Here is a 10,589-nt window from a genome sequence, read left to right on the forward strand (position 1 = left end):
CCAGATGAGGAACTAAAAAACTCAGGAGAGGCACTGCTCTGAATCTCTCTCTCTCTCTCTCTCTCTCTCTCTCTCTCTCTCTCTCTCTCTCTCTCTCTCTCTCTCTCTCTCTCTCTCTCTCTCTCTCTCTCTCTCTCTGTGTGTGTGTGTATGAGAGAGAGACAGAGAGAGACAGAGAGAGACAGAGAGAGAGAGAGAGAGAGAGAGAGAGAGAGAGAGAGAGAGAGAGAGAGAGAGAGAGAGGGAGGGAGGGAGGGAGATATCGATCATCTTTCTCCTCGTACAGCCTGACTGTGCTCAGATCAGTGATCAGTTGGCAAATTGCAGGTGCAGCATGGTGAGTCTTTTGTGACCAGTTTAGATGTGTGTGTGTGTGTGTGTGTGTGTGTGTGTGTGTGTATGTGTGTGTGTGTGTGTGTGTGTGTGTGTGTGTTTGTGTGTGTTGGGAGATTAGGAGATGAGAAAAATGAAAGTATATTTAAGTCATCATGTCTAAAAAGAGCAAAAGCAGTTTATTTGTGTGTATGTGTGTATTTGTTGTTCTTTTTTCATAATGCCCAGTATGAGCTCAGCCACAATTTTTGTTTTCTCCTTCACCATTTCATGGCTCCTTTGGGGAAGGTTTCAGTATATGTTCCTTTCCACCTCTTTCCACCTCCCTCTTCCACTTTCTTGTAGCCACAGTAGCTGCTGGACCTGCATGGACTCCCTAGGAGGCCTGTGTGAACCACAGAACAGAGTGGACACCTGTCCTGTCTTCAGCCAGAAGGCTCGTGAGGCCAATGTGACCACAGCCACACTCTTCCAGCCAGACACTCTGCTCTCATGTGTATAGTTGGAGCTAATTCAAGGGTTGGGAATGTGCCTGCCAAACATAATTAAGGAATGAGATGGGTGGGAGTATGGCAAGGGCTGTGAAGCTAGGAGTGTCGGGGAGTGGTGAACGGTGTAACATGGCAGATGGTTCACCACAACCAAGGATGAGAGGAGAACCTTACCCAGGACATTGACGGTGTCTATGGGCATCTGGGCAGGGAGCTCTGGGCCCCCTCTGGTGGCGTGGATTCCCTCCTGGGGCAGTGCATCCATGTGTAGTCCTCCCTAGAGTCCTGCAGTCTCCAATCTGTGTCCCACCTGGGCCATTTCCAGCTGGACAGTGGTAGGCAAGTTTCCCCTCCTGGAGCCTGTTCGGTATCATACTGTGGCAGTTAGCTAGAGCTCTCTGAATGCCAGTTTCTGTAACCTGCTGTAGGCTGTCTGGAAGGAAAAGGGGACCACTGACTTTGGAACCCTTTAAGTTTGATTGGGACAAGTGATATGCCACCTTTTCCAGGTTTTTTTTTTCTTGAAGCTGGCAATTTCCACTAATGCTTGGGTTCATGGGTCAAATTACATGAACCAATTCAGCGGTCAGACAGTGAAGTTCAAAGTGGCACACACAGAGTTCCCAAGCCAGATGGTCTCCTGCTATGAATGTCGTGCCTTGACTGCCTTTCTCTGGCAGCTGCTGATTCTTCTACAGCTCTCTCCAGGGTGACCACCACAGTCAAGGATGTCATGGGGAGCAGAGAGTGACCTCACCATCCCCAGCCTGCCAGCTGTGAGCAGAGATGATTTTCAGCACCTGCAATGGACTGTGGAAGATTTAGAGATCCGGGATGCCTCGAGAATCCTTTCTCTGTAACATGAAACTTGGGGCCAGATATAGTGGACCATCCTGTCTGGCCCCACGGAGAGGAAAGGAGGCCACTTGAGCCAGGGGTTCAGCTCACGGCAACCTCATTCACACCTGAGGGGGCATGGAGTGCCACAGAGTTGGTTGGCCACTGGACAGAGATCTTTGAGCAGATAGGCATCCCAGTGGCCCCAGAATCCAGCGAGCACATCGTGGCTCACATCCTGGGAGCCAAAACAGTTAAGTGCGGTGGCATCAGGAGGGTGGGAAGAGGGACGAGGGAGAACTGTGGGAGAGCTACATCAGGCTTTGCCTCCCCCCGCCCTGCCCCAGGATGCTTACATGAATTGAATGGGACTTTTCTATAATATTGTCATAGACAGATGCTCATTTAGTAATCCAACAAAGAGTTACAGTATGCGCCATGCTCAAGGGGGTAAGGGAGTGGGGGTCATAGATGATGAAAGGTTCTGGTGCTGGTTCCACAGCACATGAAGAAACCTTGGTTTGAACTGGATGCTGGGGCTTCATGCCTGTCATCCTAGCTACTTAGGAGCCTGAGATGGGAGGATCAAGGCTTAAGGCCCAGACAGGAAAGACTATAAGACTCTTATCTCCAACTAACAACCAAAAAGAAAATGCCAGAAATGGATGTGTACCTCAAGCTGTAGACTGGTCGCCTTGAGTAAAAAGGCTAAGGGACAGCACCCGGGCTCTGAATTCAAGGCCAGGAGTGAGACAAAGGAAGGAAACAGAGAGAGAGGAAGGAAGGATGAAGGGAAAAAAAGAGGAAAGGAAGGAAGAAGGGAGCATGCGAGCCTTGGTTTGGAGTCCCTGGATCAAGAAAGCCAACCACTCACAATCTCTGTGGGTAACATTTCAGAGCCTAAAGCCAGTATGTAGGATTAAGCCACTGACCCTTCAGCAACTTCATGACATCTAGGAGCTGTGTGGTCACCAACTGCACGGGGAAGCAGCCTCAGGAAGGACCTAGGGCTCAGGGGGGGGGGGGTCACCAGGTTTCAATTATCCCGGCCCCAGCAAGTTTATTTCCTGGACAGATAATAAGAAATTGTCTAAGGGACAGGGAGGTGTTGGGATGAGGGAAGAGGTAGGACGATCCCAGGTCAGGTGTTTCAGGACATTGGAGCCATGACCTTTCCTGACAATATAGACCACCAGTTATAGAGTCTTTGACCCAGCCACACTTCTATTAAGAGTCCTGGAACCTTGGGTTCACCATTGACTGCCTGGCTGTTGTCCACTGCAGGATGCCTGTTCAGTACATCCTTGGGGACTGGGACTTTCGTTGGCTCAATCAGAAGATGACACTCCCGGTGTTTATTCCGCCACCATAGACAGAGGTAAGTGGGCCACTGGCACAGGACAGTCAGGGAATGAGGAAGGAGTCGAGACCTGAGTTACTTTGAGACTTCCTGTAGAGGGCACTAGGACCACGTGACTGCCATTCTCAGAGGCAGAGGTGGGTGGGTCTCTTTGCTGGCTCAACCTTTAGTCTACATGGCAGATCTGGGATTCAGAAAGGGCTGACTGAAGGTGGGGCAGGCTTGGATAGAGGCTAGTGGGAAAACAAGAGGCACTGGGCTCTGAGCAGGGTTGTTTCTTTGAGGATACTCACAACCTAGGAACATTTCTTTCAGAGATAGAGGGACCTGGAGCCCATCCAGTTGGAGTCCCTGGCGGAGAAATCCTTTCATATTCACATCCTGTGGTTGGATAACTGCAACTCACCTTGCTGCCCAGTGTCAAGGCAGGAGAGTGAGAGATCCTGAGTCTTTGATAAGGTCAAGGGATCCTCAGTATGAGATTGTACTTCAACATCCTAACTTGGTTCATGGTCAGTCCCATCTAAGACTGCCATGATGTAGGACATAGAATCTAGAGAATCAGAGCCGGATGGGGTCTGTTCTGGGAGTCCTGAGTATTATGTGTGAACTTTGAGCTCCCGTGTACCAACCTGCTTCCCTTTCTTAGGTGGGTCTTTGCTAGAAAAAGCTTGAAGCTAAGGACTGGGTTTTATCCCTTGTCTTTGATGATCAAAGCTAGCACTCTACCATTTGAGCCAAAGCTTCACTTCCAACTTTTTTGGGAGTTTAATTGTAGAAAAAAAGTTCTAATGGACTTTGTGCCATGGGTGGAATCCAACTGTAGTCCTCAGATATCTGTCTCCTGAGGGGATAGGATGAAAAGGATGGAAAATTATCTTTGGCCAGGTGCCAGTAGCTCATGGCTGTCATCCTAGGTACTCAGAAGCTGAGATCTGAGGATCATGGTTCAAAGCTATCATGGGCAGGAAAGACCCTGAGACTCTTATCTCCAACGGACCACTGGAAAACTGGAAGTGGTGCTGTGGCTCAAGTAGTAGAGTGCTTGCCTTGAGCTGAAGAACTCAAGGACAGCACCCAGGCCCAGAATTCAAGCCCCACAACTGAAAAAAGAAAGAAAGCAAAATGGTGGAGGTGTGTGTGTGGGAGAGGCTTTGTTTGGGAGACCAACTGCTGGCTTCAATGTACAGACATTTTTAAGAACTCCCCGTTTGCCCCAGTTTGAAGCCAGAGCTTCAAGAGGACTTGGACTGCGGCAGGCAGGGAGTGGGCAAATGGGTGCAGGGGTGGGATTATTGTGTCTGTATTCTCTCCATTGAAGGACAGATTTGGATGCTGGGTGACAAAGTCTGAAGTGAAGGGTTGCAAGAAGATTGTGGCAAGACGAGGTGAAGCTGGAAGCCTCTGGTGGCTCACAACTGTCATCCTAGCTACTCAGAAGGCTGAAATGTGAAGACCATGGTTCCAAGCCAGCTTGGGCAGAAAAGTCTGTGAGACTTGATATCCAATGGACCACCAGAGAACAGGATTTGGTGCTGTGGCTCAAGTGGGATATTGCTCACCTTCAGCTGAAGGGCTGAGGGACAGCACCCTGGTCCAGAGTTCAAACCCCATGACCAACTACAAAAAAAGAGGGGGCTAACTTTTCCGCATAGCAGTATGTACATTAAGAACTGCTATGTTGGACTATGATACATTCCAGATATGTGAGAGGCTTACTGGTTTTTCTATAGTGGGTCTGATGTCGGTAGTGCCACCTTCTTGAGGGTAGGATGTGATCCTAATTGAGACAGTTCATGGGTCTGTACTCAGGGACTGCTGAAGCCTTGGGCTGTCCGTGTGTGTGTGTGTGTGTGTGTGTGTGTGTGTGTGTGTGTGTGTGTGTGTGTGTGTTTGTGTGTGTGCATGTGTGTGTGTTTCTGTGTCTGTGTCTATGTCTGTGTGTCTGTGTTTGGAGTTAGAAGACCTGGGCCTTGAACTCAGGGTCTTGGTGCTGTTCCTGAGCTTCTGTGATCAAAGCTTTTGCTCTGACACTTGAGCCACAGCTCCACCTCTGGATTTTTGGTGGTTCACTGTAGATAAGAGCCTCACAGTCTTTCCAGAATGGGTTGGCTTTGAACTGTGATCTTCAAACCTCAGCCTCCTGAGTAGCAAGGAAGACAAACATGAACCACCCCTGCAGGTTGTGTGTGTGTGTGTGTGTGTGTGTGTGTGTGTGTGTGTGTGTGTGTGTGTGTGTGTGTGTATGTGAGTGTGGAAGTGGGCTGTAACAAGGATCAGTGGACCCTTTGGTAACTTCTGCCTGCTTTCTTTGGGGGGTACATGGACTTTGTGGCTGAGGTCTGGGAACATGAAAGGGTGAGATGCTTGATGGGGACTCAGCACTGCTAAATTATAAGACCAAGGGATCTGTATGTCCTGGAGCTGTCTACTTCCTTGGGCCTGGTTGGTGGCAGAAGGAGCTTAGGAGGACCTGGGGGTGGAGCCGACAGGGGGTGGCTCCCCAGGGGGACAAAGAGCATGGCCAGCACTTAGTAAGGATGAGAACCCTGTTAATATGGAGCACACTTTCATGGTTCAGACTTTGGGTCTTATCATGATGTCTGATGGGTGAGGCCAACCCTATTTTAAATGTTGAGCTGTGATCTTCAGATCTTAGCCTCCTGAGTAGCTAGGATTATTGGCATGAGCCTCTGGCACCAGGGTCTCTGATTCTTTTTGGTATATTAGGGTTTGAATTCAAGGCTTTAGACTTGCCAGTCAGGTCTTCCAACATGCGAGCCAAGACTTTCTGTCTTGGGCATTTCTGAGATAGAGTCTCAATATATGTTCAGGCTGGTCTGCATCGGGATTCCTCACTGTTACCTTTCTGGCCAGACCCTGGTTATAAGAAAATGAATTCACTCTATGTCTATATCGCTTTGCTGGGGTGTCATTTCGAGGAGTGGGGGCAGTGTGAAGATGAAAGACCCCAGAACTGCCACCTCCTGGGGGACATTTGTTCTTGTGACAGAGCCAAGTCATTGCTGTGTATGACGAGGAAGCCGCCATCAGACTGACCTGGAACAATGCTCAAAGGTATGTAGGCTGTTGAAGTATCAAACCCACCCATGTCTGCTTCCCACTCACAAGGGGGTGCAGTGCAGGTGGTCCAGCACTTGCCCTAGGGGATTATAAGTGGATGGTGGTGGTCAGGTGTCGGTGGTTCCCGCACATCATCCTGGCTATTGGGGAGGCTGAGGTCTGATGGATGTGACTCAAAGCCAGCCGGGACAGGAGCGTCTGTGAGATTCTTATCTCCCATAAACCAACAACCACCACACCACACACACAAATCCAGATGTGGTGCTGTGGCTCAAGTGGTAGAGCCTCATCCTTGAGTAAAGAAGCTCAGGGATGACACTCAGGCCCTGAATCCAAGCCCTAGGACTCACAAAAAATAATGAAATAAATGAAGAATGGGCATCTGTTACCTTACTACCAAAAAGGATGGATTCAGTCTTCTCTCTGGTACTTGTATCCAAAGATAATGGGGTTCTCTTGATGTTCCTCTAAACTTCTCCTTCTCTCCATTATCTTTCCAGGCTTCAGTTGAAGGATAGAATTCAGATCATTCCACTCAATGTGACCTTGTGTACCCTCCCCTGCCCGCCTTCCTTGGGGTGGGGAACCTGGTTGTACTCACCACAGGGAGGATAAGGAACCGGAGAGATAGAGTAGGTATCCCCGAAACTTACACACACACACACACACACACACACACACACACACACACACACACACACATACTCACCCAGGCCAACTCAGACTAGCTTTTTCCAAAGACACTTCATCTCCTTGGATTAACTGACCTAGGAGAGGAACTTGATCCTGTAAATGACTATTTTAACTAGGGCTCGCTACTTGACATGAGATAAAAAGAAGCTCAAAAGAAAGGCTCTGGTGCCCGTCACTGCCACGCCTACTCCGGCGGAGTCTGCTTAGCATGGAACACCTACTTTCAGACCTGAGAATGGGGCTTCACAGAAGCCTACCTCTGAGAATGGACTTCACCGAAGTCTACCTCAGAGAATGGGGTTTCAAAGAGGCCTACCTCTGAGAATGGGACTTCACCGAAGTCTACCTCAGAGAATGGGGCTTCAAAGAGGCCTACCTCTGAGAATGGGACTTCACCGAAGTCTACCTCCGAAAATGGGGCATCAAAGAGGCCTACCTCCTGGAAAGGCTGGCAAACCCCTGGGAAAGATGTGTTTCTGTTCCTGTTTTTCTTTTCTTCGCTGTATAGGAGTGCCTATTAATCTTTTACTGTTCCTGCTGTTTGTTCTACTTACTCATGCTCAACGTTCCCTTATTCAGGGCTCTTTCTTGGAAGTGTTGACGACTCCAACATCCGATGAGTGTCCTAAGAATATGACTAACTCACCAGAGTTAAGTGCTACCCTAAAAGCCCCTCTTATGGAGGCTATTAGACAAGTCATAAGTAAATATAAAAGTATTGGGGGTTTCATGACATCACTTCAGCAGCAGGAATTGTTTGTAAGAGATTTACAAGAAGCTGTCGGCACGGCTAAAACAGAAAGAGTGCATGGCTATTGGAGACTTCCCTTTAATCCTAAAACATATACAATAGACCCATATAGATATCCTGTAGATAAGAAAGATGTAGAGGGATATTTAGACCAAAAGCTAAATAAGATTCCTAAAAGGTTGGTAGATGGAAGGTGGCAATGATTATCAGAAGAAAACGGTGGAATCCTCCATTATCTAGAGGACCCCAATGACTTCCCCCAGATTCATAGCCTTTTACAGGTGTATATGATAAGGATGGCAACCGTTGGGTAAACTACTTAGGAGAAAGAACTTCCTATTACTCTCTATTTACTGAGAGACTTGCTAGATCTAGTGCTTACTATCAAAAAAAAGAAACAAGAAAGATCTTATGAGACAGTTAAGGCCTCTATGAAAAAGAGTAAAAAAAATTGTGAAAGGGTTACAGAGAAGACACTATGAGCTTCAATTTGATATATGGCCAGATTTAACTAAGTATACTGAATATCATGATTTTTGGCCACAAATTGGGGACCCTCTAAAGAATGGCAAAGAAGCACAATTGCTTAGAAAAGATTTAAAACACATAAAGTACAAAACTAAACAAAAATAATAATAAAGTACTAGAGTTCATGCCTTTCTGTCCAGCACATTGCCCATATGCTCTGGTTAATGGTTAATAGGTGATAAACATCAAAACCAATTGTATTTCTTAAAAATAGAGGTAAAGCCGAAAACAAGTGCCTATCGTCATAACTCGTTATCCAAAAAACAAGATCAGGCGACCAGCTGGTGACCACCCAAGAACGAAGCCTTGCAACAAGATTGTGTAACTTTTTGCCCTTTCTCATGGAGACTTTTGCTATAAAAGCTTGTTATCCTCTGCAATAAATCGCACTCAGCATTCACTCCTCTTGTGTGTGAGTTGTCTGTTTGCCATCTCCCCACCTGTTCCAGTTACCTCCACCAGGTGTCCTCCATCTTCCCTACAGAGCCGGTCCGTGGCACTGGCTCAGGCTCACACCTCCTGGGAGGCAGACATCTCAGGATCAAAGATTGTAGCCAGCCATAAGCTGGAAAGCTGGTGAGACTCTTCTCTCCATGGAACCACCAAAAAGTCAGAAGTGGAGCTGTGGCTCATGTGGTAAAGCACCAGCCTTGAGCACAAAAACTCACAGATGCAGCTCCCAGATCCTCAGTTCAAGCCCACCAAAGAAATGGACCCATGTTGTTGCTCCCAGACTGCCTGGGCCTCGAGTGCCCTCTCATGGAGTGTGATACAGCACCAGTCCCTGGGTAGTGTATCAGAGCCTTCAGAAATTGGGTGGTAAAAGCCAGACCTTCCCCTTCATCTGCTTTCAACCCACACCAGCAGGAAGGGAGAGCGTGACAAGGCCAACATCCTGCAGAGGAGAGAAGACCCCACTCTCCCAGGGTGATTGGAGCAGCCTTCTTAGAAGCAGCACTTGAAAAGGGGTCTTGCTTAACAAAGAGTTTCTGACAGGAAGCACACAGAGCAAAGATGCTGTACATAAAGGACAACATAGAGGAGCATGTTCACTTTCAGCCAGAGCTGCTGCTGAGAAACTCAGTACAGATGTGCAAGAGTGTCCTGAGACACGCCCGAGGGGTTACAGAAGAACAGCTATCCAGGGTTGGTATTGTGTCTTAGCAGTAGTGGGCTCGCCTAGCACACAGGAAACCCTGGATTCTATTCCTAGGTCCCACATACACAGAAAAAGCTGGAAGTGGCACCGTGGCTCAGGTGGAAGAGCACTGGCCTCGACCAAAAGAAGCTTGTGTTTAGCACCTAAACCCCGAGGTATAGCCCTTAGACTGTCAACATAAAACAGCACTCCAAGGGTCCTTGGTGACAGGTGGATGGCTATGCCCTGTAGCTCTTAGTAGATCCATCCATTTTTATGTGTCTCCTTCTTTGACAGAGGGGAGCTGGACACTCCTTCTGCCCTGGCATTCCCTGGACCCAGTTATCAGCAACCCTCCCAACATCTTCCACCAGGACATGGAACAGCGGGCCCCAGAAATCCTCAGATACCGGTTGGGTGGGGCAGGGGGATACAGGGCAGGCCCCAGAAGTCCTAGTGGGTCTGATCTGCCCCAGATGACCATGCCTTCCAGAGGAGGTAGATGGGAGGTTAGAGAGGAGTAGTGATATGGAAGGGGCACTTTAATGCCTATGGCCCTACCCAGATTCTGAGCCTCCCTTTGCTGTCCCTAAGGGATCTAGAGGAGTGACTAGGTGGGAGTGTCTAGAGGAGGACTAGTTGGAAATTCTAAAGTCTGAGACACCGTAAACCATGCGCTGATGGCTCATGGCTGTCATCCTGGCTACTCGGGAGTATCTTGTTTCCCCAGCACAGGCAGGAATGCCCCAGGAGAGTATCATCTCCAATCTCCAACCAGAAGTGGCACCATGGCTCAAATGGTAGAGCACTGGCCTTGAGCAAAAATCATCATCAGGGACAGTACCCAAGCCCTGAGTTTAAGACCCTCAACCAAAAAAAAATAAATAAAACAAGAAAAAAAGACACCCCTTGCCCTTGCCTGCAAGAGATGGTGAAGGAGTGGGTTTGCTGTGGTTGGGAGACCAGGTGCTGGCCTCAGGGTACAGACATTTCTAACTGCCCAGTTTTGCCCAAGGGTGAAGTTACAGCATGGTGGGCTTTGCCTTACCAAGAACTCCAGAGGTCGTGGCCTTTCTTAGGCAGGGAGTGGCGAATGGGAATAGGGGTGGGAGGGTAGTGTCAATTATATTCTCCCCATCCATGGCAGAATGGTTTTGTATGCTGGTGTCAAAGTCTGAAGGGAAGGGCTGCATGTAGTTTGTGGCCTGACAAGGTGGGTTTACCCTGGGTGTGAGAAGGTGACTGAAGCCAGGCGTTGCCAGTGGCTCACAACTGTAATCCTAGTTACTAAGGAGGCTGAGATCTGAGGATCGAGTTTCAAAGTTAGCTTGGGCAGGAAAATCTGTGAGACTTTATCTCCAGTGAACCACCAGA

The 10,589-nt window shown here is 48.4% G+C and overlaps 1 long non-coding RNA gene across 1 annotated transcript; it reads left to right on the forward strand.

The window, feature by feature from the left end:
* Positions 1 to 1,618: 1,618 nt before the first annotated feature.
* LOC138834986 (uncharacterized) lies at positions 1,619 to 4,855 on the forward strand. The gene is made up of 3 exons (XR_011374321.1): positions 1,619 to 1,914; positions 2,946 to 3,039; positions 4,343 to 4,855. It is a non-coding gene; the product is annotated as an uncharacterized lncRNA (long non-coding RNA).
* The last annotated feature ends 5,734 nt before the right edge of the window (positions 4,856 to 10,589 follow it).

This window comes from Dipodomys merriami, unplaced genomic scaffold (genome assembly GCF_024711535.1).
Source record: "Dipodomys merriami isolate MVZ:Mamm:240054 unplaced genomic scaffold, mDipMer1.0.p SCAF_220, whole genome shotgun sequence".
Taxonomy (NCBI): Eukaryota; Metazoa; Chordata; class Mammalia; order Rodentia; family Heteromyidae; genus Dipodomys; species Dipodomys merriami.